The sequence below is a fragment of the Pleurodeles waltl genome, chromosome 3_1 (assembly GCF_031143425.1).
Source record: "Pleurodeles waltl isolate 20211129_DDA chromosome 3_1, aPleWal1.hap1.20221129, whole genome shotgun sequence".
In the NCBI taxonomy this organism is placed as follows: domain Eukaryota; kingdom Metazoa; phylum Chordata; class Amphibia; order Caudata; family Salamandridae; genus Pleurodeles; species Pleurodeles waltl.
Genome location: NC_090440.1, coordinates 951026159 through 951053824, shown reverse-complemented (window position 1 = coordinate 951053824; position 27666 = coordinate 951026159).

Sequence of the window (27666 nt, the reverse complement as noted above, 5' to 3'; positions counted from 1 at the left end):
GCCCCTCTGTACATTGTATCTGTGTGTCATACATTTGTCATGGTCACAATGGCCGGTTGACTGGTAATGCAGTCCTCACGGAAAGTGGCTTTGGATGTCTCTCTTGGATACACATGATGAGACGAATACACTCCATTATTATGTCTGCTCACTAATGGAGGAGCATGTTTGCCACCATACGATAGTTAGGGCCCTTGCATGTGTGCAGATATGTGTGTACCACTCACTGGAGACCCATGGTATGTACATGTTAGCTGTGCTATGTCTGATGCAGTATCATCATGTCTGAGTGGCTTTACTTACTTATGTAATCTTACACATAGTATTTGTCTTTGGAATTGTTGTACAGTGCACAGAAATTGAGCACATTTCTCCCTTCCATGCCTTACAGGTGGACCGGCACCCTACACTGTTGGCGAGGTGGCTAGATTCGAGGACCCAGACAACTCCAGTACGTGTTGATATGTCTGTTATGTGTTGTGTATGCTGGTGATGTGTGATGGACTCCTGTGTGTTGGACACATAGCAAGGTGTGATGCGCTGGCCAATCTTTTGATTTGTTCCATGAGTGGAATTTCATTTTATCACCATCTTTGAGTTGGCCAATCCTTATCCTATTGTCTTATTTAGGGATTCTAGGTCAGCCCTGTAGGCCCCGCAATGTGAATAGGGATGAGTCATGTGGATAACACTTGAATCAGAAAGAGTCGCACTGGACTTAATTTGTGATTTAGTCAGCCAGTCAGACCCAAATTCTACCAGAATGGGGCTACAAAATGCTTACCCACAGACTTCTGCTTCCCAATTCACTAATGTACTGATTGAACTGTAGGTTGAACTTCCTAGCAGCATGCAGCTCCACATGTAGTGCTACAAGTATGTGGCACTTGAGTGCAATGGCCTAGGTGTGCATGCAACTCATGGCCAGGGGTGTTCTTGCATCCCTGTGTTGTTGTAAGTCATGGCTTACTGGTAGTAAATGATGTGGACAAAAGTCTGCATTTCCAAACATGTGTGGCGCTGGGATTGGTCAAGGGTTTGCTGTCTCCTATTTGGAGATACTCCTTACCTGTGCTGTGTGTGTTGAGCCAAACACATGTCCAGCTTTCCTAAGCTTCCTGGGTGTCCTTGTTGTTTGAAATTGTTAGTTGTTAGTCCAGCCCCCACCCTCAAACACAGGCATAGGTTTGTGAATAGTGTACCTAGGACTGATGATACAAGTTTGGTACACAGACATGTAAATCAGTGAATCTTTTGTCTGAACCTAGTATACACACCCATGTTTCGCACATGAGTACTATACTAGCAAGTCCATTTACAACTTGCAGATCATGTGGCCCTAGATTTCCATCCCGTACAATGACTTCTTTGCTCACCACAGCCACCACCAGCACCACCACCACTACCACCCAGGTGGCACCACCAGCATCTGGGACCGTTGAGGCAACCTCCTCAGCAAATGCTCCAGGCCCAAGCACAGCACCACCTGCAGGGCAGCCCACAGCCATGGACACTACACGGCCCCACACTTCCTCGGCTGGGACCCAGACCACCCCAGCTGCAGCCATTGACCCTGCTGCTTTTGGACATATGCAGCCTACATTGGACCGTGTCCTGCGGAAGATGAGTCGACTGCGGCAGGAGGTGCGACATGTCAACCGGCGGGTGCGATCAATCAAGAGGACCCTCCGGAGGGACAACCTGTAGCAGTTTTGACAGACATGATTCCCTCCCTCCCCTCCCTCCTCTTTCCTGCTTCTTATACTTTGTGGGTTCAGGGGGCTTAGTGTTAGGTAAGAATAGGATGTTAGTTTAGTTAGTGTTAGTGGGTGGGGGGTCCTGAATATTTCTACTATTTCTTTTTGAGACTGTGGGTGGGTGGGTGGGGTGCAATTTTGGGGTTCTTGTGTATTTAAAAAAAAAATATATATATATATATATATATAAATTAAAACAAAAACCCCCTCCAAAAAATATGTATTTGTTTAGTATAGGATAGTATGTGTTTAGGTTAGTATCTGTTGTCCTCCATGTGTCCCGTCTCATAAGAGGGGTGGGGGGTTGATGTTTAGAACGTTTCGTTGAATGTGATAAGTAAGTTTAGCTTAGGTTAGTTAGGGACAGTTGTGGGTAATGAGTAGTTAGAGTAGATTAGGGTAGGTAAGGCTTTTCCCCGTGTTTTCACTTCTGTTTTTACTGTTTAATAAATATGTAGTAAACCCTTTACAGTATGTGTGACATGCTTGTAGATCAGCACCTTGGCATGAGTGTGCAGTTTTACTTTTGTATTACATTTTGTGTCCTATGCTGCTAACAAATCCCAAAAAGATATGGATAGTGCACCACTGCGCAAAGTCAGTAAAGTCCAGTAACACAACGTTGTCTTTTAAAAATCTTCAATTTTTATTATTGCTTTTTCTTGAACAAACGAGCAATCAGCCAACGCGTTTCGTCCTGCACAAAAGGACTTCTTCAAGGCTGAAATGTAACACAAAAAGAATGTATGTATCACACCAGGACAGAAAAAAACAAAATAAATACAAAAATGATTTAACAACAAAAAGAAAATGTACAAAAAACATACCTTATATTTGCATGGTCTTTAAATTGATTGTCTTTCCATATTATTGGAATTAAATGTCCAACCTATTATTACTAAAAAGAATGACAACACTATGTAATATCCCACGGATTGAGAAACGAATAACAACCAAAATTATCGACTACCCACACATAAATTTCATATTTTCAAAATGTTCAAAAGATAGAGAATTTAAAAAGAGGTCAACAAACTCCATAAACAAATAGCCCTACATAAATGGCCAAAAATGCCACAAAGAAAGACCACCAAAAGAGCCCATAATATAATTTTTTTTAAAACACGAGAATTTGCACTCTAAAGATAATAACCAAAGCTTTTAAGAATAAATATATAAATATAGCTATTTCTATTTTACAAAAAATCACAGCTCATAAACCATAACCCCACAAACCTACAAGTGCTTAGACAAAAACATATACTGTATTTATAAATTCTAACATCACACATGTACTAATATGCTATTAATTTGTGTTATTACTACAAAACAATCCCAATGGGATCGTAAGTTAATAGGCATACTACAAAACAGCATTCCACAGGATGACATTTACAAAGAAAAGGCATTCGCAGTATATTTAAATTTAAATGCCTAGTCATCGATAATACTGCCTGAAAGGTCCGTGAAGCATGTGAAATTGCAATCAATTAGTAACCGCTTACCCCATAACATAAGGGATCAGCAAATCCCAACTGAGCTGTAACATTGGCAGTTACCCCAAAGCTACCTTGCAAAGATTATACCATTCATTGCAACCACCAATCACAGTTACTATGGATCCCAACGTGTTTTTTTCATAATGTATGTTTTCAATGTCACATACAGTGTTCCAGATTTATGACTGGGTACACTGTGTTATGTCTGACTGCAGTCTGATGTCCAAGGAAGCCCTTATAAGGTGAGTGGTAGTAAGTTTTACTTGTAGTATAGTGTACATAACTCACATAGATCATTTGTTACACTGTTCAGCATGATTACTTATTTGGATGTAAACTCATATACCTCCATTCATGCAGTTTGGTGACTGTTCGCTTATATTTGTGGGCAATGTTACATGTGTTAGTTTTGCATTGAGGCAACATTTTGAAGGCACTATTTTATGGTTTAGATATCCCTTGAGGAAGCATTATTCTGTCCAACACAGCATTATGGTGTATAGTTTCTCTTTACCTCAGATATTACCCTCAGGAAGGGCAGAGTATGGTAGAATCCAGGCCATCGTGCATAGTTATCAGCCTACATTATTTGAGGACAGTTGTATTGACAAGCTATGTTATTTGACAGGAGGCAAAATTCAGTGGTCTACTGCACAGTTGATGTGTCAAATTACACAGAGACAAAGTGGTTGTGTAAGTGCTATTTATTGAAAAGTGCTGTAGTGCTATATGTACATTGTCCATGATTGTGAGTCCATTATAGTGACATCTTCCATTGTGATCCTACACAAGTGCAAAAGGACATTTCATTGGACATGCTGGGGTGAAGTGTCAGACAGTGCAGAGGGACAGCATTTGCCAATGAAATCGTGAGAGACAATCACAGGGCAGGCTGACAAGATAGACAGTGGTTTGCAGAACAGTGCTTGAGTACAGTTGTTGCAAGACTGGCATGTTACGAAGCGCAGGACCTTGGTAAAAGGTGGCCATGTGGCAGGGACTAGTGCTTCCAGGTACTTTTACGTGTGAAAGTGATCTGTTCCTGGTCTTCATCATCTGATGTGTGTGTTGCCTCCTCTGCCCTTGGTGGTGGTGGTTGTGAAGCGGCAACACACACCTCAGTGTGTGTAGAGGTGGAGTCAGACATCCCGCTAGCTGCTACCTGTGGGGGTCTTAAGGGCAGTACTGCTGCAAGGAGGATCTGCTGGTTCTTAAGAATAGCAGCCACATCACGATGGTAGGCAGCCAGGTCGGCCCTGAGGGGGTCATGATTGCATTCGTGCCTGCAGTGGAATGTTTGCGGTGCGAGGTGTTGTGGCAACTCCATTACTGCAGTGGTGAATTCCTTTACAGTTTGTTGTAGTCCTTGCAGGATGGATGTTAGCTCTTGCATGGCTGCTGCCTGATCTGCAGATGACATCATGCACGAACGCATCCCCTCAAGGCTGGCCACCATAGTTTGCATCCCCACCCGCACCTCCTTGGCCAGCTCCCACTGTACTCCCACTACAGTTCTCTCAAAGCTGGGGCCTGTGTCGTCTGAGTCCTCAGCTGTATTGGAGCTGGCAGGTTGTACAATTGGGGTGGTGGGTGGGTCCTCTGTGATGGCCTCTTGTTCTGTGCTCCTCCTTGTGACTGAAGGTGGGGTCTGGAGGGTTCCAAGGACATCTTGGAGGGCCTGCTGACTGATGTTTGTCAGCTCGTCATCCATGTCATCAGGGTAGTCCTGGCAGGCATATCTGCAGGAGATCCATTGTCCTCTGCAATGAAATAGGGTACAATTAGTGTGTCTGTGTTGTGACATTTGTGATATGACATGCCTGCCTTGCGATGATTTCACATTGTGATATTGGTTCCTGTTCATTGATCCAGACTTTCGGATGGGCATTTTCCCAGGCCTATGTCCCACCTGCATGTCATATGTATTGTGGTCAGTTAGTAGACTTGTCAGCATCACATCCTCTAGGTTTTGGTTTTGGCCAAATAGTGAATTGCCACCTTCTTGTCCTACTCAACCCTCCGTCTACTTCCATTCTCATGGTGAGACCTTTCACTGGCTGTGGGTGCTCTGATGGCACTAGCAGCACACTTAACAATCTGGACCTGCCCCAGTCTCTGATCTTTCACATCCACTTACATGTAGTTTAAATGTAGCGTATACTATGCATAGCATTGTTATGGCACGATATGGATGTCAGCATTGGTAATGTGTACAGCTGATGTTGGGGAATGTGTGGTACATTGGATTGAGCTGATAGTCGTAGCAGTGTCCTATTTCCTCCTCTGACTGTGCAGGTCTATTTCAGTGGCCAGTTACATGTGTCCTCCACCTCAATGCTGTTGTCTGAGCAGTATGACATTTGGGATGTTGCATTGTAAGTCAGGCACAGGATGGACCCTGACATATGCAGCATGGGTGTGACATTAGTGCTCTGTAGCTCATAATGTTGATGACATTGGCTGATGTTTGCGGCAACTATGGGCATTCACATTTGACAGGACTGGAACATTTGTCTTGTTTCAGGGGATTGTTAACGTTGTCATCCTAAACCCTCTAATTTAGGTGTGTATGATCCATGGGGACGTTACTGCCATTGGCTACTTGACCAGCACACACAGCGGAGGTGGTAGTGGCAACTGTTGTCAATGTTACATTCCAGTTGTTGGTATGGCTAGAGGTTGTTAATTGGGCCCTAGTTAATGTAGGGGGTATAGTGGCTGACGTGTGATGGGATGTCAGTTTGATGTTGTGCCCTTCCCTCCTGGTGTGACTTTACCTTTGCAACATCGTTGGCATGGCAGCATACCCCCATGGAAATATTGTTGGTGTTGTGTTATGGTGTGCCCCAGCTTTTCTCTGTATGGGCCATGCCCCTGTGCCGCACCCCTTTACCCATGCCACTCCATGTATATGATGCCTTACATGCATTGTGTAGTAGGTATTCCCCCCCCCACCGGTTGCAGTTAACATTAGTGCATTTTAGTTTCCCATGCGACTTACCCTGCATGTGCGTTGTTTCCTGGTAGTCTGCGCTGTCCTGTCCTTGAATCCCTGTGACGATCTCCTCAGGGATGATGGCTGCGACCATCTCCTCCATGTGGTCCAGGGGCTCCTAGTGTACTGGACTCCCACCTCCAGTCTGCAGTGCTGCCTTCCTGTTCCTGGCCATCTTTTCCTTGGTCTTGCACTTGCAGTCATGCCAGCGTTTCTTGCACTCGATGACTGTTCTGCGTACTTCTGCCACACTGTTAATCTTGTCAACAATTTGTTGCCATATTGCCTCTCTCCTACTGATTGGCAACTTTGGGTGACAAACAGTTGGTGCTGGTGTTCCGTCACCTCTTTTACCAGAATTTCCTGCTCCTATGCACTGAAGCGACACTTTCTTTTCTTCTTCTCCCTGTCCTTGTTCTTGTGTGGGTCCTCCTGGCTGGTTCCTGGTCTGTTGTCATCTTGCTGGGGTCTGTACAGGCATCTGGAATCCATTTTGGCTCTCCTCTGCTGAAATGGTTGTGTTTGCGGGGAATTTTGACGCTATTGCGTCAGAAAACGTCGCATATCCGGTTTGCGGTGTCATAAATCGGCTCACAGTTATTTCCGCTGCATTAACGTCGTTTTCCTTTAAGATGTGACGCTGCGGTGTGCATAAAAAAATGACTTACACCTGTGGTTTGCACCGCCGTGCGTCAAAGTATAAATTTGACGCCCGCATGGGGCACAGAAATGGTGTTAGCCGGCGGTAATATTTTTGACGCAAAACTGCGTCGCCATAGTTTTGCGTCAAAAAGTATAAACATGGACCTAAGCTTTTGTAATGCAATGGGTCTCACGTTTGCTCGAGTTAGAGCTATTAGCATTGTAAATTCCTAACTGGACTTTGTAGGAGGCTGGCCTGGCTTATAGTGGGTACCTTGTGGTTCTTACACCCTGTGCCAGGTCCAGTTATCCCTTATTAGTAGAATAGAGGTGTTTCTAGCAGCTTAGGCTGATAGAAGGTAGCTATGGCTGAACTAGGAGACATGCAAAGCTCCTACTATACCACTTATGTCATATAGCACAATATCATAAGAAAACACAATACTCAGAGGTGCTAAAAATAAAGGTACTTTATTTTAGTGACAATATGCCAAAAGTATCTCAGAGGATACCCTCACTTAGGAGGTAAGTAATATACACAAATTATATGTACACAAACCCAAAACAGGTAAGTAACAGTAGGAAAAGTAGTGCAAACAATGTAGAATCACAATAGGATGCAATAGGTAGACATAGGTCTAGGGGCAACACAAACCATATACTCCAAAAGTGGAATGCGAATCACGAATGGAGCCCAGACCTATGGGAGGTTGTAGGGGGTCGCTGGGACTGTAAGAAAACAGTAAGGGTGTCCAAGATACCCCACCCCAAGTCCCTGGAAAGTAGGAGTAAAGTTACCCTACTCCCCCAGAAAGACAGAATAGTCGTGATAGGGGATTCTGCAAGAACCACAAGCACCAGCAAAACACTGAAGACGGATTCCTGGACCTGGGGACCTGTAAAGGAAGGGGACCAAGTCCAAGAGTCATGCAAGTGTCAAGGGGGGGGCAGGAGCCCACAAAACCCCGGATGAAGGTGCAAAAGGGCTGCCTCCGGGTGGAAGTAGCTGAAGATTCTACAACAACGAAATGAGATAGGAACTTCTCCTTTGGATGGAAGATGTCCCAGGGCGTTCTGGAGGTTGCAGAATTGTTTCCAGGCAGAAATACAGCAAACAAGCCTTGCTAGCTGCAAGAGTTGCGGTTAAGGATTTTGGGTGCTGCTGGGGACCAGAAAGGAGGACCAGGATGTCGCCCCTTGGATGAGTAGACAGAGGGGGCGCTCAGCAACTCAGAGAATCCCTGCAGAAGCAGGTAGCACCCACAGAAGTACTGGAACAGGCACTTAGAAGATCTGTGAACTCAGAGTCACAAAAGGAGGGTCCCACAACATCGGATTTCAACTCAGCGAGTTGGGCAATGCAGGGCGGAGTGCTGGGGACCCAGGCTAGGCTGTGCACAAAGAAATCCTCGGAACAGTGCACAGAAGCCAGAGCAGCTGCAAATCATGCAGTACACAGGTTTGCTGTCTGGCGTGGGAGGCAAGGACTTACCTCCACCAAATTCGGACAGAAGGGCCACTGGACTGTGGGAGACACTTGGACCCAGCTCCTGTGTTCCAGGGACCGCACTCGTCAGGATGAGAGGGGACCCAGAGGACCAGTGATGCAGTAGTTTGGTACCTGTGTTGGCAGGTGGAAGATTCCATCGACCCACAGGAGATTTCTTCTTGGCTTCCAGTGCAGGGTGAAGGCAGACAGCCCTCAGAGCATGCACCACCAGGAAACAGCCGAGAAAGCCGGCAGGATGAGGCGCTACAATGTTGCTGGTAGTCGTCTTGCTACTTTGTTGCAGTTTTGCAGGCGTCCTGGAGCAGTCAGTGGTCGATCCTTGGCAGAAGTCAAGGAGGGAAGTTCAGAGGAACTCTGGTGAGCTCTTGCATTCGTTATCTGAGGAATAGCCCAGAGGAGAGACCCTAAATAGCCAGAAAAGGAGGTTTGGCCACTGAGAAAGGAGGCTTGGCTACTGAAAGAGGTAAGCACCTATCAGGAGGGGTCTCTGACGTTGTGCTCCAAAACCTCTGAATCTAAGATGGCAGAGGTCTGGGCACTGGAGGAGCTCTGGGCACCTCCCCTGGGAGGTACTGATCAGGGGAGTGGTCACTCCCCTTTCCTTTGTCCAGTTTCGTGCCAGAGCAGGGCTGGGGGATCCTTGAACCGGTGTAGACTGGCTTATGCAGAAATGGGCACCATCTGTGCCCATCAAAGCATTTCCAGAGGCTGGGGAGGCTACTCCTCCCCAGCCCTTCACACCTATTTCCAAAGGGAGAGGGTGTAACACCCTCTCTCGGAGGAAATCCTTTGTTCTGCCTTCCTGGGACCGGGCTGCCCAGACCCCAGGGGGGCAGAAAACTGTCTGAGGGGTTGGCAGCAGCAGCAGCTGCAGTGGAAACCCCGGAAAGGCAGTTTGGCAGTACCCGGGTTTTGTGCTAGAAACCCGGGGGATCATGGAATCGTCCCCCCAATACCAGAATGGTATTGGGGTGACAATTCCATGACAGAATGGTATTGGGGTGACAATTCCATGATCCTAGACATGTTACATGGCCATGTTCGGAGTTACCATTGTGACACTACATATAGGTAGTGACCTACATGTAGTGCACACGTGTAATGGTGTCCCCGCACTCACAAAGTTCGGGGAATTTGCCCTGAACAATGTGGGGGCACTTTGGCTAGTGCCAGGGTGCCCACACATTAAGTAACTTGGCACCTAACCTTCACCAAGTGAGGGTTAGACATATGGGTGACTTATGAGTCACTTATGTGCAGTGAAAAATGGCTGTGAAATATTGTGGACGTTATTTCACTCAGGCTGCAGTGGCAGTCCTGTGTAAGAATTGTCTGAGCTCCCTATGGGTGGCAAAAGAAATTCTGCAGCCCATAGGGATCTCCTGGAACCCCAATATCCTGGGTACCTAGGTACCATATACAAGGGAATTATATGGGTGTTCCAGTGTGCCAATGAGAATTGGTAAAATTAGTCACTAGCCTGCAGTGACAATTTTAGAAAGCAGGGAGAGCATAAACACTGAGGTTCTGGTTAGCAGAGCCTCAGTGATACAGTTAGGCACCACACAGGGAACACATACAGGGCATACATAATGAGCACTGGGGTCCTGCCTGGCAGGATCCCAGTGACACCTAGGCAAAAACAAACATACATACAGTAAAAATGGGGGTAACTTGCCAGGCAAGATGGTACTTTCCTACAGACTTTTCTTACCAGACATTGAAAATGAAAATTAAACAGTTGACATAAGCGAGCTGATTCAAAGCTCCATGGCTGCCATGAGCATGAGCGCGGAGCGACACAGAAAAAATAAATAAGTTCGCTCCCAGTCAACGTATCGGCAAAAGTGCAATTATCCATGTAACAGGGTTGAAGACCAAGGCGGTAACAAAACTGCCCCAACTAGGGACAAACAGAAAGCATTTACCAATGATCATAAATGATTTTTGAAAGGCAAGCCCATGAACAAGTGATAGTGAGGGGCATGCGGTGGGGGGGGTTAAAATCCCAGCTAGATTACAACACATCAGATCGCTTGCATGCTCAACCTAAAAAGGTGCAGTGAGGAATTCCAACAGTCTGAGATGATTAGTGCCAAGTGCAACTGTATTCACCCGATATATTGAAATAATTTATTTATTAGTAGTAGTAGGGGAAGTCACATACTTTTTTACCATGTGATTCCCTAAAATTCCTAAATAATTTCACAAAATTACACTTTTAACTCGAAATATGTTTTGTCATGAGACTAGTTTCGCATGAGCATGCACTTTGAGTAAAAAAGCCTTGCAAGATACCAGAAGAAGAAGACTGATTTGAGAAAAAATGCGTCTTGTGGAGAAATTTTCTGCATTAATGAAACTCTCACAAAAAGCAAATGAGATGAAATTGTATAGTGAGAAATTTGAAGTAGTTTCAGGAATTTCGTATAACACAAAATTAATAAATTAAACAAATTGGACCAGTGTAATTAACATTTCTTCCAGGTCTGTTAATACTGAAACAAAGAATCCTTCTGACCAATGTGCTGCTGCCAAACCTGTCCAACAGAGTGAGCTAATCTACAGTAGGAAACATAACCTTACTAACATGCTTATTGGCTTTGAAAATAGCCCATCTGAAATAACATACCTTCCAGGACTCCAAAGAATGCAGCAAAATTCCTCGCGGACAATGTCTTAACCACACACCCAGACAAGACCATATCTGACAAGTCGTCTGGATCTATAAAGAATGATATTTTATTTATCATTAATGATGTGCGAATGTGGACTAAACTTTCTGTGACTTTTTCACTGTCACAAAGAAACCCACAAATACCTTGTTGGGAGAAATTCCAAGTCATTGGCTACAGTGACCAAACCTCTGAACTTCTTATTAATATTTACGGCAACAGCAAAATATTGTGCCATTCACTGACCTAACCCTACATGTACACCAACCCTTTTCAACTCTTGAAAAAAGTTCCTAATCTAAGATGTCGCCCTTGAATTCCTCCACAGTGCCTCATGTCCAATCCAGCACTTGTCCCACTTTCAACCTCATATCCTATGTCTCCCTACATCGCTCACCACTCTATGGCCCTCATTACGACTTTGGCGTTCTTTTTCAAAGACCGCCGAAGCCACGGGTGCCATCATACCACCAGTGCTGGCGGTATGATTGCCACCATATTAGGAGTTTTCCACTGGGCCAGAGGACGAAAACAACGTTTCCACCCATTGGCCCAGTGGGAAACTCACCACAACATTGAAACCGGCTCATAATCGAGCCGGCGGCAATGTTCAGGTGCGTCAGGTGCAACAGCACCCGTCGCGCATTTCACTGCCCGTAATTCGGGCAGTGAAATGTGTGATGGGGCCGTGCATGGGGGCACCTGCACTGCCCATGCAAAGTGCATGGGCAGTGCAGGGCCCCCCAATGGCTCCCCGACACCCCCATTCCACCAGCCTTTCCATGGCAGTGTTTACCGCCATGGAAAGGCTGGTGGATAGGGAATCTTAATCCCCAGAGCAGCTTTGCTTGCAGTGCTGCCCTGGCGCATTACAACCACCGGGACCGCCAGGCTGCAGGCTGGCTGCAGCCTGGCGGTGTTGGCGGTATGACCATGGTGGATCAGCCAGGGTCATGATGGGGCGGTCAGACCGCCTTGTCTGCGGCGGTCCAACTGCCTTCGCGAGGCAGACGGTCTTAAGACACTGTCTTGCAAGCTCTTACCGCCACCAAAGTTGGACAGTATGACATCAGGATCATTGAGAGCACTTTAGTCCACCACCTGTGAGGCAGGATTCATGCAGCTCATCAGAAGAGGGGACCCGCGCCACCGGTTGTCATTGCAGAGAGGTACCTGCTGAAGCAGGGGAGTGACTCCTTCACTCCAAGGGAGATTCCTTCGTTCTTCTTGTGCAGGCTGAAGACAGGAGGTCCTCTGAGGATGCACAACAGGGAAACAGTTGCAGTTGCTGGCAGGAGCTGAAGATACAATGTTTCAGAAGTCGTCTTTGCTTCTTTGTTGCAGTTTGTAGATTTCTGGAGGGTACAGATGCAGTTTCTTCAATGAAGTGAAGTAAAGGATGCAGAGGATTCCTGCTGGAGTCTTGCAATCCGAATCTGAAGAACCACCCAAGAGAGAGACCCTAAATAACCCTGAAAGGGGAATTGGTCAGTTAAACAGGAAGGCACTTATCAGGGGAGGGCTCTGACATCACCTGCTGGCAATGGCCACTCAGATGCTCCCAGAGTGCCATGCCAACTTAGAATCCAAGATGGCGCAATCCAGGGGCCATCTGGATGAACTCTGAGCACCACCACCAGGGTAGTGATGGACAGGGGAGTGGTCACTCAGCTTTCTTTTGTCCAGTTTCAACCCAGAGCTAGGACTGGGGGTCCCTGAATCAGTGTAGACTGGATTATGCAAGGAGGGCACCAAATGTGCCTTTTAAAGCATTTCCCGTGGCTTGGGGAAGCCACCACTCCCAAGCCTGTAACACCTATTTCCAAAGGTAGAGGGTGTTACACCCCTCTCCCAAAAGAAATCGTTTGTTCTGCCTTCCTGGGCTTGCTGCTGTCTGAGAGGTGGCAGCAGCTGGGGCTGCCTGGAAAACCTCAGAAGGCTGGAATGGAACTACTGGGAGTCCTCTAAGGAGCCCCAGAGTTCATGAAATCATACAACCAATGCTTGCAAAAGCATTGGGGTATGATTCAAACATATTTGATACCAAACATGCCTATCTTCTGAATTACCATTATGTATCTGACATAAGTATTTACATATGTCCAGTACATGCATTACATGGCGTCCCCGTACTCACAAAGTCTGGGAAAATGGTCCTGGAGGTTGTGGGCCACCTTTGGTAGTGCAGGGTTACCCTCACACACGGGTACTCTGCACCCTGTCCTCAGGGCTGGAGGTGCAGTGTAAATGGCAGTGAAAAGGTGGATGCACCTTTTCACACAGGCTGCAAAGGCAGTCCTGTAGAAGCCTTTGCATGGGCTCTATATGGGTAGCGAAAGATATGCTGTAGCCCATAGGGATCCCCTGGAACTCAAATGCCCAGGGTACCTCAGTACCATATACTAGGGATTTGTAAGGGGGCACCAGTATGCCAATTGGGAGTGAAATACTGGGTTACCAGTATGCAATAACCATAATTTAAGAGAGAGAGCATAACAACTGGAGTCCTGAATAGCAGGATCCCAGCAGAGACAGTCAAAACACTGACAAACAGGCCAAAAGTGGGGATAACCAAGCTAGAAAGAAGCTACTTTCCTAAACAACCCCCTCCCAAACAAAAGACAATAAGGATAACCTAGGCCAGTTGAGACTTTATTGTCTAAGTGGTGATAAGTGGAGAGTAGCCCTGCTATAGAATGGTTACTCCTTTATCATCAGCTATGTGGTCCCTTCCCTGTAGGTAGGTGAACCACCTTGTTTGGGTACTTTTAGTTAGAGAACGGTGAAATTGTGGACTCTGAGATTCCCTAGGTTCAAAGTTATGAGAACGTTTTAAATTGGGGTAGTACGACTGTGCCTGGGACCCTATGACAGGACATGGTTGCTGTCCTAAGGATTGTAATGCCAGACAGGGATGCTGTCTTAGCAAGGCTAATGCAGGGCAAAAGGTTTGTCCCCATGGTTCTAAGAGAGGACAGGGTTGCTGTCCCTCTTGGGGTAGAACAGGACAGGGTTGCTGTCCCAAGGGCTCTACATAAGTACAGGGCTTCTGTCCTATGCTTTAAGAAGTAGTGTAGGGGTGATGCACAAAAGTTTCTCTGGGAGGGCTGGAGAGTTGCTCCAAATTTTCCAAGGCAGTGCAGACATGTTTTTCTGTCTTAGGTTTCTCACAGAGAGGTACTTTTACCTGTGGGAGTCCAGCTGTGTTAGCTTTTGATTCCTTTGATACAGGCTCCACCCTAGGAGGGGTGTCTCCAACCACAGGAATGATATCCTTTGCGTTAGGGTAGGTAGGGGATACTTTGAATCCTTTTTTACCTGTTGTGTGAGGAGGATCCTGAGGCGTCAGGGCTCCTACTCTTCTTTGCTTTTTAATCTCACCTGAAATTAAAGGAAGCAATTCCTTGGGGATACCCAGCATGGATACATGGGTCATAAACTCTACTTCAGCCCTACCTGAGGCCTCTAGGTCATTTCCTAGGAGACAGTCTACAGGTAAGCTAGGTAACACCACTACCTGCTTAGGGCCAGTAACTCACCCAACTAAGTTGTACTACAGCTAAGGGAAGAGATTGAGTAGAGTTATTGACATCAGTAACTTGGTACTTCTGTCCAAGGAGGTTTTCAGTTACTAAATTGATACTGGACCTGTGTCCCTGTAGGCCTGGGCCTCAACACCATTTATCTGAATTGACTGCTTGTAGTTATCCATGTTAAGGGGACAAGCAGCCAAGGTGGCAAGGCCAATGCCACCAGGAGAGAAAGAAACTGTCTTGGGGGTTTCTACACCTACACCAGTTTCTATGATGGACCCAAAAGTGAACCCAACCACACCTTTACTTTGACTATTGCCAGTAGACCCACCACTATTACTACTACTACTGGGGGCACTAGAAGTGGATGAAGTAGTGGTGGTTGGCTCAGGGGCTTTACCTGGACAGGATTTGTCCCCTGGCCTATGCCCTTTACCTCTGCACACGTACCACTAAGGATTTTTAGTTTGTGCAGAAGAGGAAAAGGTTTTATTCCCACCCCAGAGGAGTTTTGTGGACCTGAGGAGTAGTCTTTACTTTTGTGTTTGTCCCCACCCTTGTCCTGAGACTTATCACCTTCTTTATTCTTGTCCTTGTCAACCCATGTGTGAGCTTTTCTGCTCACTCTTGTTCTGACACATTTGTCTGCCTTCTTTCCCAATTCTTGGGGAGAGGTCAGATCTGAGTCTACCAAGTACTGGTGTAACAAGTCAGACACACAGTTGTTCAAAATATGCTCTCTCAAAAGAAGATTGTATAAACCCTCATAATCAGACACTTTGCTGCCATGTAACCAGTCTTGTAAAGCCTTAACAGAACAGTCCACAAGGTCAACTCAATCTTGTGAGGATTCTTTTTTGGTCTCCCTGAACTTAATCCTGTATTATTCAGTGGTTAAGCCAAAACCATCCAAGAGTGCAGTCTTAAGAATACTGTAGTTGTCTGAGTCTTCTCTGACGGCGAGAAGACTGTCCCTCCCCTTGTCAGAAAAGGACAACCACAGGTTAGCAGCCCACTGCCTTTGAGGGACCCTCAGAACTTTGCAGGCCCTCTCAAGTACAGCAACCCACTTGTAAATGTCATCCCCCACCTTGCATGGGGAACAATTTTATGCAAGTTTCTAGAATCAATGGTGTCATCCTTGAGCCCATAACACCTGAAACTGCTGCTGCTGCAGCCATGGGGTACTAACCCCAACCCCTGCCTTTCCCTTTCAACAGCCAAGGCCTCCCTATCTAGGGCTAGCTGTTGCTGTTGCTGTTGCTGCTGCAGCCTCAGCCTGGCCTCCTGCAGTCTCGGTTTCCTGAACTCCCTATCTGTGGAGTCATCACCTCGAGTTAAGCCATGGGATCCCTCAGACACGGGGTGATATGGGAGTGGGCAGAGGTAGACCTTTCCCTAACGTTTGTGACCCTAGTGACTTCACCTCTTGGTGTGAAGGGAGCCCTACCTGTGTGACTACCCCTCCCACTACCAGCTACATTACCAGGTCTGCTAGGTGTACGATCTTTGGAAGAGCCCTCCCCTGAACCTGAAGGATGATTTTCTGATACTAAGGGATCAGAATCTTCCTCTACCTCCTCATACTCCCGGATACCAGCATACTCCTGGTCATCCTGGAGAAGGAGGCTTAACAGGAAATTCTTAATGGGGTTCTTCCCCACAACTTGTTTTCAGTCTGAGCAAAGCTCCTTCAACTCCTTGAAGGTCAGGTCCTCATAGGGAGTACCCATGACATCAGAGCTAGGCCCATCAGTAGACATGATGTGTGTGTGTTAGTGTAGTGTAGAGAAACACCTTACCTACCTAACCTCTAGTCTCTTGGAAAGGAGAGTAAGAGACTAGAGCCCTGTTCTATGTATATGTGTATAGCTCTAGGTATAGAGTGGTCTTTCCTGTGGAAAGCACTGGTGACAGAGTGATAAGCAAATTGCAACTACTTATCCCACCGGTGCATCACCAATGTAGGAGGCTGGCCTGGTTTGTAGTGTGTGCCTATGTTACGTACACCTTATACGAGGTCCAGTTATCCCTTATTAGTGAAATGTAGGCAGTGTATATAAGCTAGGCTCTCTAGGGATAGCTGAGTGGCCAAGGCTTATCTAGGAGACATGTAAAGCTCATGCAATACCACTGTAGTCACACAGTACTCACACACATGAAAGAAAATACTCAGTGTTACAAAAATAAAGGTACTTTATTTTGGTGACACAAATGCCAAAAATACCATGGAGACCATACTCACTTAGGAGGTAAGTAATACACAAATTATATACACCAGTATGCAGAAATAGCTGCAAAAACAGTTAGAAAACAATGCAAATAGTAAAAATCACAACAGTTAGAAATGGGGCTGGGGGAACACAAACCATATATTAAGAAAGTGGAATGCGATTGTCGGTTTCCCACCTAGGTAGTGTAGTGTGTAGAGGGGCGCTGGGAGTATCAGAAAACACCAAAGGTAAGTAATAGAACCCACCCCATAGCCCAGGAAAGCAGGAGTAAATCACAAAAACTTCCCTAGAACACACAAGAACATGAGAAAGAAGATTTTGAAAGAACCAGAAGAGGCTGCAAGACACCAATGATGGATTCCTGAACCTGAAGACCTGTGGAAGAAGAGGACCAAGTCCAATAAGCACAGAAGAGTCCAGGGAGAACAGGAGCCCCTGCTATACCAGATGAAGGTGAAAAAGAAGAACCACCGGTGAAGAACTACAGTCAGTACCTCACCCAAGAAGACAGATGTGGGTTCTTGGTTGATGCAGATGATGCCCCACACCGGATTGATGATTTCAGTCTTGTTTGAATCGCTGGATTCCGCCAACAAGCCTTGGCACACAAAGCTCACTGTTAGTGGAAAAAAGCGCTGCCCGGGAGCAGGATTGACTTGGTGGACTCTACACAGGAGGGAGAGTCAGAGGGAGCTCCCAGCAACTCAGAGAGCCCTCAGAAGACCAGGCAGTGTGCACAGAAGTCTCATAGAATGGGGACAAAGAAGGTGCAGAAGGAGGCCCACGCAGCACTACAACAAAGGGTCGCACGCCGCCAGAGAACCACGCAGGAAGCTGTGCATCGCAGGATAGAGTGCTGGGGGCTGGAGCTGCACGGTGCATGAGAACTTTGTGGAAGGATGGCAACAAGACTTGGAAACTGCAAAACACGCGGTGCACGGGGTACTGTCTTGAGTTGGGAGGCAAGCTCTGACTTTCACCAAACTTGGACAATAGGACGTCAGGGCCATCGGGACCACTTCAGTCCACCACCTGTGAGGCAGGTTCCACACAGCTTGTCAGGAGAGGGGGCCCACGCCACCAGTTGTCGTTGCACAGAGGTGCCTGCTGAAGCAGGGGAGTGACTCCTTCACTCCAAGGGAGATTCCTTCATTCTTCTTGTGCAGGCTAAAGACAGGCTGTCCTCTGAGAATCCACAACCAGGAAACAGTTGCAGTTGCTGGCAGGAGCTGAAGCTACAATGTTGCAGAAGTCGTCTTTGTTGCAGTTTGTAGAGTTCCTGGAGGGTCCAGATGCATTTTTTTCGGTGGGAAGGTGAATTAAAGGATGCAGAGGACTCCTGCTGGAGTCTTGCTGTTCGAATCTGAAAAACCATCCAAGGGAGAGACCCTAAATAGCCCTGAAAAGGAGGATTGATCAGCTAAACAGGTAAGCACCTATCAGGGGAGGGCTCTGACGTCACCTGTTGGCACTGGCCACTCAAATGCTCCCAGAGTGCCCTGCCAACTTGAAATCCAAGATGGCAAAACCCAGGGGCCCTGGGATGGTGATGGACAGGGGAGTGGTCACTCCCTTTTCCTTTGTCCAGTTCCATGCCAGAGCAGGGACTTGGGGTTCCTGAGCTGGTGTAGACTGGATTATGCAAGGAGGACACCAAATGTGCACTTCAATGCATTTCCAGTGGCTTGGGGAGGTTAACCATCCCAAGCCTGTAACATCTATTTTCAAAGGGAGAGTGTGTAACACCCCTCTCCCAAAGGAAATCATTTGTTCTGCCTTCCTGGGTTTAGGCACAGGTGGGCAGAAACCTGTCTGAGAGGTGGCAGCAGCTGGGGCTGTCTGGAAAACCTCAGAAGGCTGGAATGGCAATACTAGGAGTCCTCTAAGGAGCCCCCAGAGTCCATGGAATCATACAACCAAAGCTTGCGAAAGCATTGGGGTATGATTCCAACATGTTTGATACCAAACATGCCTATGTTCGGAGTTACATTATGTAGCTGGACATAGGTAGTGACCTAGTCGGCCTTGCTACCCTAGAAGAGTGAAACGTTATTCAGACGTATCGCCTGAACCGTCAGACCATCATGTAACTTTTACCCAGTTGAAGCCTGATCTGTTGTCTGCCATCCTTCGTTCCAATGCCATCCCTCCCTTAGTACTGGTGTTGTCAGTCCTCTTCTTTCTTGCCACAGGGTCGTTCCAGATGACAGTGGGCTTGGCAGCAGGGATGTCACAGCCGATATTCAGTTACGTTTTGACAGATGTACTGTGTGCCCTGCTAAGACCTCTGCCCAGCAACATCAGGTTCCCCCAGTGTGATGATTTAGCTACTCTCAAAGCTGCATTCTATGATTTGGCACACGTCCCTCATGTGATAGGGGCCATAGATGGCACACACATTGCCTTGGTACCAACCAGGAGGAATGAACAAGTGTTCAGGAACAGCAAAAACTTTTATTCTATCAATATGCAGGTGGTGTGCCTCGCTCACCAAAGCATCTCCCACGTTACAGCAATGCTCCTTGGTTCTGTGCATGACTCCTTCATTCTGTGGCACAGCAACGTCCCACACATGATGGCACCACTGCAGAAGGACTGGGCCTGGCTCATCGGTATGTATACATTTGTCTGTGTACCCCTGTAAACTCAACTACCCTGTCTCCCTCCCAGTCTTGACATGGGTCCTACATCTGTGCACTCAGGTGACTCTGGCCATCCCAACCTTCCATGGCTACTGACACCTGTGAGACATCTGACTATAGATGCTAAGAACTGTTTCAATGAGGCCCACTGTAGGACAAGGGGGGTGATTCCGACCCTGGCGGTAAAAACCGCCAGGGCCGGGGTCCGCTGGAGCACCGCCAATAGGCTGGCGGTGCTCCTTTGGGCATTCTGACCGCGGCGGTACAGCCGCGGCCAGAAACGGAAAGTCGGCGGTGTACCGCCGACTTTCCGCTGCCCATGGGAATCCTCCTGCGCCGCCATGGGGATTCCGACCCCCATACCGCCATCCTGTTCCTGGCGGTTTCGGCCGCCTGGAACAGGATGGCGGTATGGGGTGTCGTGGGGCCCCCGTAAGAGGGCCCCACTTTGAATTTCAGTGTCTGCTTAGCAGACACTGAAATTCGCGACGGGTGCTACTGCACCCGTCGCACCCCTTCCACTCCGCCGGCTCCATTCGGAGCCGGCTTCATCGTGGAAGGGTGTTTCCCACTGGGCTGGCGGGCGGCCTTTTGGCGGTCACCCGCCAGCCCAGTGGGAAACCCAGAATGACCGCCGCGGTCTTTTGACCGCGGTACGGTCTTCTGGCGGTTCCCGCTTGGCAGGCGGCTCCCGCCGCCCGCCAAGGCTGGAATGACCCCCAAGGTGTGTGATTAAGAGAACCTTTGGGTTACTGAAGGCAGATTCCATTGTCTACATATCTCCAGAGGTGCCCTCTCTACCAACCACTGAAAGTGTGCCTGATCGTAGTTGCTTGCTGCATGCTACACAATCTGGCTCTGAAACGTCGCATCCCAAAGCTGGATACAGAGGAGGTGGCAGTTGGACCAGTGACTGATGAAGGAGACATGAGGAGTGATGAGGATGAAGATGATGACGATGCAGTTGACTCGACCACAGAGTTGATACGACAATACTTCCACTAAGCTACAGGTATGTGACAGATGTATGTTATGTGACCTGTACTCATGGCTGCCTTGTGACATATATCCTCCTGGTGTTTCTTAGCACCGGTGGAATTGGGTGCAGCTCTGCCTCTGGGTGGGTTTGGGGGGGGTCATATTTCCCTATCAGTGGAGTTGTTACTGTGCAAAATCCAGTTTAATTATCACCCTGCTGTTGTGTTGCTTCACATGTGACATGTTTGTGCTTTTCCATTTGTTCGCTGTACTGCATATCAACTGCAATATGTGTGCTATACATTGTGTTGTCAACAGCATTGCTACCCATCCTAAGAGTTTACAATGGGAGGTGGTGCAACATTACATTTGTGACTGTGGGACATGCCTTAAGTTTAGCTTTGTCTGCTGTGCTGGAAGGACCATTGGGGATAGCGGTTTTGGGAATGTGAGTCTGACATGGGCATTTCGTTAGAACTGACACTTGACAACTCACCCTGGGGACTTTGTAATTGTAGTGCATGTGTGTTGTGTGGGTATGTTTGACTCATATAGTGAGTGTTGTCCCTGTCTTGTTGTTCTTGCAGGGCTTTTGTGTGGTGCACTCTGATTTCCTGCATCACCTGTTGCCTCCCTTGACACATGTGTCCAGCCTCTGCCTACACCACTATCATCCATGCTGCACATTGGTCCCCCTTCTGTCACTCTCACAAATTTTGCTAGGACATTGGGTTGACAGTTAAACATGTTATCCCACTGTAAATTGTACTTCTCACAATAAAGGATGAAGACAGTAGCTGTGCTCAATAGTGTTTATTTGTGACTGACGTGTGCAAGGGGTAATGAGAGTGGTCATGGTGGGTGAACTCATCAGTTTAGTCAACACAGCTGTGTGTAATCCTGGTCCAGTATAGGGGGCCAAGGGAGAACAGAGAGGTGACAGTGGACAGTCAACAGGGTGTCTCTGTGGCACACAAAGGAGAATTTTCAGGAGAGGGTCACTTCCTGGCTATGGTGTTGGTCTTGGCATCAGTTCCTGCAGGTGGTCTAGTTGGATGTCCTTGTTTGCATGGGGGTCCATCCGCTACAAGGGGTGGGGTGCTTGTGGTCTGTGGGTCCCCAGACAGGGCCTCCATTCCACTGCCTGCCTCTGTAGTGGAGGGCTCTGTTGGGATGTGGCTAGTGGAAGGGTTTCACTGGTGGGTGGCGGACTCACGCAGGATGCTGGTCAGTTCCTTCAGCACCCCTGCAGTAGAGGCCATGGTAGCTTTGATGACCTGCCACTGCTGCGTGGCCTTCTGATGGTGTTTCCTCTGCAGCTTCTGGTTCTCTTGTATGGTTGTGAGTATGTGGCCCATCGTGTCCTGGGTTTGGTGGTAGGCACCCAGGACTTTGGAGAGGGCCGCCTGTCCAGTCTGTTGTTGTGGCTTCCCCCCCCCCCTTGGACCACAGATCCCCTCCCACTACCTCTGGCCCCCCGTGCCTGTGCCCCTAGCACAGTGTGCACACTCCCAGTAGCACCTGGACCTTCATTGTCTTGAGTGTGTACCCTTGACTCTGGCCCCTTTACTCTGGGGCACACTTCTGATTGACCTGTCCCTGGGGCACTGGTTTGGGGACATAAGGCAGGCTGCAGTGTCCTTGCACATGGGAGGGGGAGTCCAGTGTGTCCAGGTTGGGGCTGCTGGGTTTGGACTGACCAGTGGTCCCTGATTGGCCAGGCAAATCGTCAATGTCCAGACATCCACTGGGGCCTTCATCCTGGGGAGGGCTGTCTGACCCTGACATCTGTTGGTGGTTGGCAGATGCAGTGGGACCTGTTGATGGAAAGGGATTGAGTACCATTTTGACGATGTACTTGTTGGCCACATTGTGTGATGCATGGTGTGGCCTGACTCGCTTCCAAGTGATGGCACTGACAGCTACAGTAATGCACACATTGTTTGGGGATGCGGATTGTGCCAGTTTCAATGTGACATTGGAGGTTGAGGATAGTGGATAACATTGCTGTCATTGCCATGTGTTGGAATGCAGTCAGGCTGGCAATTGGTGTGGCATGTGGTATGGATTTCCATGCAGGTGTTCCACTGTGAAATGGGACTGTAATCCTTTGATGTGTAGGGAGTGTTGCATTGTTGGAGTTGTGGTGCTTGGCCTTGTGCTTGGTATCCGTGCGTTAGGGGGTGACTGTGTGGAGATGTTGGGGTGGTGTGGCATGCAGGGGAGTGACGTAGAGTACCTGGGGGGGTACAGAAGTGTGGAATGGGGTGAATTGGGGAGTGATGGGTCGTGGGGAAGCATGCTGGGCAGGAGTGGTTGGTGGCTGGGGGTGTTGTTGTCTTACCAGAGTCGATCCCTCCGATGATCCCTGTCAGGCCCTCAGCATGCATGATGTCCAAGACCTTCTCCTCCCAGGATGTTAACTCAAGGGGTGGAGGTGGGGGCACACCACCAGTCTTGTTCAGGGCAATCTGGTGCCTGGATGCCATGGAATGCACCTTCCCCCGTAGGCCATTCCACCTCTTCCTGATGTCCTCCCTTGTGCTTGGGTGTGTTCCCACTGAGTTGACCCTGTCAACTATCCTCTGCCATACCTTCATTTTCCTTGTCAAATATCTTTGCTGGACCTGGGCTCCGAAAATGTGTGGCTCTACCCTAATGATTTCATCTACCATGACACTCAACTCATTGTCAGTGAAACGTGGGTGCTTTTGACGTGACATGTTGTGGGGGGTAAAGTGTGTGTAGGGTGCAGTGTGGGGCAGTTGGTGGGGTGGGGGTGTTTGGATGTGGGTGCAGGTGGGTTGTGGTGTTGGTGTGTGTGTGTGTGTGTGAGAGTGTGATGTGTGCCTAGTGCAAATCGTGCAGTTGTGTGTTGTGTGCTGAGTGTGCAGTGTGAAGATGCCTTGGTGTATGGGATCTGTGTGAATGGTTTGTCACTATGTGTGCTGTTCGTTGGATTTGCAAGGGATTGTGGGTGTGTGTAGGGAGGTTTTTATAGTGCCATGAGCAGGTGTGTGTGGTTTGTGTATGTGTCTCAGATGTGGGGTATTCAAACTGTCCAATTTGGTATTACCTACTATTGGCAATTCCTTTTTGAACCGCGGTGGTGTGCATCGCCAATTGTGTTCTGCTGTGCATGAACCACTGGGCATGTAACTGACACATAATAGGGTGGACGGAATGGTGTCGGCGTGGCTGGACTGGAGGTCGGACAGTCAATCTTTCGTTATCTGTTGGCCTGGCAGTGTTGCGTTTGTAGCTGTATTTGGTTGGTTTCCACTTTGTGACTCATAATACGGCAGTCACTGTACCACCAGCACTGGCGGTATGGTGGCGGTATTCTGCACTGCAGTCTTGCCCGGAAACCGGCAAAGTCTTAATGAGGACCAGTCTCTATATTTACCAATACCAACTGAGGTGGAACCGGCACCGGTGGAATCTTACTGGATGTTAATGCCAATGTTTATGGAGGCAAAGAAGATATAATTCTGTGTCAGGACTGGTACTGACACTGGCTACTGACTCACATAAAGTGAAACAGTGGATGAAAAATCTTTGTCTGGAAAGACATTTTGAACAGTCCTCACTGGCAGATATTATTTCATGCATTTCATCCATCATGTTGTTTTTTGCTGCATTAGGCACCCCGAGTCTGATGGGTATGTCCAGATCTAGGTCCCATGATTGCTGTGAGATAGGACTTTTGCGCCATCTTAGTGAGGAGGCCCAAGAAGAGCATAAGACATCTGGGGTTACTTATGTTGCTTTCTGGAGAAGACCTGTCTGGTGGGACCATTCCTACTGGATTGACACCAAAATGGATTTACTTATTCCTGGTCTTGGACTAAAGTGGCCATTCGTTAGAAAATGAGAATGTGGCACAAATGATTCCCAGTGTTTTAGATTAATTCAATAATTAACTTCATCCGGCTGTTGGGTTTGCCATGTAGCTTCAAGCACAGGATGATGTCCTGCTTTTTGAGACAACATATATTGATGTGTGAGCACTTTGTTGTGTGATAACAAGCAAGTGGAGATTCTTTGCTGCGTGACTAGAGGAACAAGATGTGGCATTGACTGTGTAGGAGCAGACAGTGAATACCATTCTGCTGTTTTTCAATGGACACAAGAATAAACATTTTTGTAGATCAATAGTTATGGGATTTGTGAGGATGGGTCGTGGAGCAAAGATTCCCACCTAGTGAAACACAGCTGTTGGAAATGGCCCTTTCTGCAGGAATTTCCACAGACTTTTTGCCTTTCTCCTCCCTGTTAGAAATGGGGTCTTTGGTTGTCAGTAAGGTTACCCCCTGTCCAAGCAAGGACCCTCACTCTAGTCAAGGTAAGTCACACACAATCCTAATTATCCTGTGCCCACCCTCTGGTAACTTGGCACTGAGCAGTCAGGCTTAACTTAGAAGGCAATGTGTAAAGTATTTGTGCAATAAATCATACAATACCACTTATAGCACCACAAAAATACACCACACAGTGTTTAGAAAAATATATAATATTTATGTGGTTAAATGCAGGTCAAAACGATAAAAGATGCAATAAGTAAATGTAGAGATATCACTGAAAAGTGATATAAAGTGTCTTAAGTCTTTTAAAAGCAAACAAAGGCTCTTTCAAGCACAAAGTACCAGGTTTGCGTGAAAAAGCTCTGCAAAGGGCCGCAGAGGAGGAGAAGCGTGGAAGCAAAGGGGTGTGCATGGATTTCTCGAGCCGCACATGGCGATGAGCTATTTAGTTTCCACGCAGGGATGGTGTCGATCTCCGGTGCTCGGTTGTGGATTCTCTTCAGGTTGCAGAGTTTTCAGACGCCCTGGGGATGGTGCGTGGATTTCCTGCGCTGGCAGGACGCAGTCACAGGAGCTGCATCGTTCCGATGGGCGTTGAGTTGAATTTTCTACCGCACGGCAGGCGCTGTGTTGATTCCTCTCTGGAAGTGGGGCTGTGTCGTTCCGGCTCGGCTATGCGTCGATCCAGTGGGCCATGCGTTGAATTTCCGGTCACTATGCTGGCACTGCGTCGACCTTCTCATTGCGAAGTCAGGCTGCATTGTTCCGGTTCGGCTGGCGGTGAAATTTTCACCGCGGTGCAGGCTGTGCGTCGTTTCTGGCAGGCTGTGTGTCGAATTTCGCCGCACAAGGAGTCCTTCTTGAAGAGATGCAGTCTTTTTGGTCCTGAGACTTCAGGGAACAGGAGGCAAGCTCTATCCAAGCCCTTGGAGAGCACTTCTTCACCTCAGCCAGAGAGCAGGAAGGCAGCAGGGCAACAGCAAGGCAGCAGTCCTTCACAGAAAGCAGTCAGGTGAGTCCTTTGGGCAGCCAGGCAGTTCTTCTTGGCAGGATGCAGGTTCTGGTTACAAGTTTCTTCTCCAAGAAGTGTCTGAGTTGGTAGGGGTAGAGGCCCTGTTTATATACCCAAATGTGCCTTTGAAGTGGGGGAGACTTCAAAGAGTAGCTTAGAAGTGCACCAGGTCCCCTTTCAGTTCAATCCTGTCTGCCAGGGTCCCAGTAGGGGGTGTGCCAGTACTTTGTGTGAGAGCAGGCCCTCCACCCTCCCAGCCTAGGAAGACCCATTCAAAATGCAGATGTATGCAAGTGAGGCTGAACATCCTGTGTTTTAGGTGTGTCTGAGTGAATGCACAAGGAGCTGTCAACTAAACCCAGCCAGACGTGGATTGTAAGGCACATGAAGATTTAAGTGCAGAGAAATGCTAACTTTATAAAAGTGGCATTTCTAAAATAGTAATAGTAAATCCAAATTCACCAGTCAGCAGGATTTAGGGCCATATTTATACTCCGTTTGCGCCGAAATTGCGTCGTTTTTTTTGACGCAATTTCGACGCAAAACTAACGCCAACTAACGCCATATTTATACTATGGCGTTAGAGGCGAATAGCGCCAAAGTTCCCGGAATGTGCGTCATTTTTTAGCGTGAACCCCTTCCTTGCGTTAATGATATGCAAGGGAGGCGTTCCCGTCTAAAAAATGACTCCCAGGCCTTTACGTGGTATTTATACTCCCGGGCAAAAGAGACGCCCGGGAGTTGGCGTGGCTAAAAACGGCGCATTTGCGCCACTTTTTAACGCCTGCTCAGGGCAGGCGTTAAGGGGCCTGTGGGCTCAAAATGAGCCCACAGGTGCCCTCCCATGCCCCCAGGGACCCCCCCTGCCACCCTTGCCCACCCCAGGAGGACCCCCAAGGATGGAGGGACCCACCCCAGGGACATTCAGGTAAGTTCAGGTAAGTATAATTTTTTATTTTTTATATTTTTTTTTGGTGGCATAGGGGGGCCTTATTTGTGCCCCCCTACATGCCACTATGCCCAATGACCATGCCCAGGGGACAGAAGTCCCCTGGGCATGGCCATTGGGCAAGGGGGCATGACTCCTATCTTTACAATGATAGGAGTCATGTTGATGGGGGATGGGCGTCGTTAAAAAATGGCGCAAGTCGGGTTAAGACGATTTTTTCGACGTAACCTGACTTGCCCCATTTTAAGACGCCCATGCGCCATTTTCCCCCTACGCCGGCGCTGTCTGGTCTACGTGGTTTTTTCCCACGCAAACCAGGCAGCGCCGGTCTGATTGCGCCGTCTAACGCCATTCCATAAATACGGCGCCCGCTTGGCGCTTCAGAATGGCGTTAGACGGCGCAAAACTTTTTGACGCTAAACTGCGTTAGCGCAGTTTAGCGTCAAAAAGTATAAATATGGGCCTTAATGTCACCATGATGACCTTACTAAATAGGACCTTCCTACTCCTTTCAGATCAGCAGCTACCACTCAAGCTATGTATGAGGGCAGCCCCAATGTTAGCCTATGAAGGGAGCAGGCCTCACAGCAGTGTAAAAACGAATTTAGGTGTTTTACACTACCAGGACATGTAAACTACGTAGGGACATGTACTGCCTTTTGCCTACACAGCACCCTTCCCTATGGGTTACCTAGGGCATACCTTACGGGTGTCTTATAGGTAGAAAAAGGAGAGTTGTAGGCTTGGCAAGTACTTTTAAATGGCAAGTCGAATTGGCAGTGAAACTGCCCACACAGGCCTTGCAATGGCAGGCCTGAGACAAGGTTAAGGGGCTACTTAAGTGGGTGGCACAATCAGTGCTGCAGGCTCTCTAGTAGCATTTAATCTACAGGCCCTGGACACACATAGTGCACTCTACTAGGGACTTATAAGCAA